Genomic DNA, 526 nt, shown 5'->3' on the forward strand with positions numbered 1-526 from the left:
AGGTGACGGGGCGGCGCGGGCGCGGACACTCCCGCCGGGCCGCCTGCCATGAACCCGGATTATTACCGCGGCGACCGGTCAGTTGATGGTGGCGCTACCCCAGCGCAGGATGAACGGGACGCAGGGTCAGACGTAGAGGAGGATGTACATGCGCAGCACCCTGTGTCAGGCAGGGGAAGTGTAGACCGTCACTCAGGGGGATTGGCGACACGACGTCTGGGGAGCTTTTCCCTCGCATTCTGTGAGACCTGTCTTATGTTGGAGTTGTACAGACCCTGTCACCAGGTTTAGGCTTCAAACCCTGGGGTACAGAATTGTAAGTTTATAGAGAACTGCTTTAACAATAAGTAGGGATAGTCTGTTATTTACAAAATCACCGGGAATTAACTTCTGATTGGGTCCCATTTCAGATATTAGGCAGTTCTTGGCAGTTTTTGGCTGAGAAAATAGGCCAGGCTTTTGATATTTGACTATGCTTCCCCATTCCCAAAATGATGTCTTACTGGAGAAATGACCATTTGAAAAC

The sequence above is a fragment of the Myotis davidii genome, unplaced genomic scaffold (assembly GCF_000327345.1).
Source record: "Myotis davidii unplaced genomic scaffold, ASM32734v1 scaffold733, whole genome shotgun sequence".
Lineage (NCBI taxonomy): Eukaryota > Metazoa > Chordata > Mammalia > Chiroptera > Vespertilionidae > Myotis > Myotis davidii.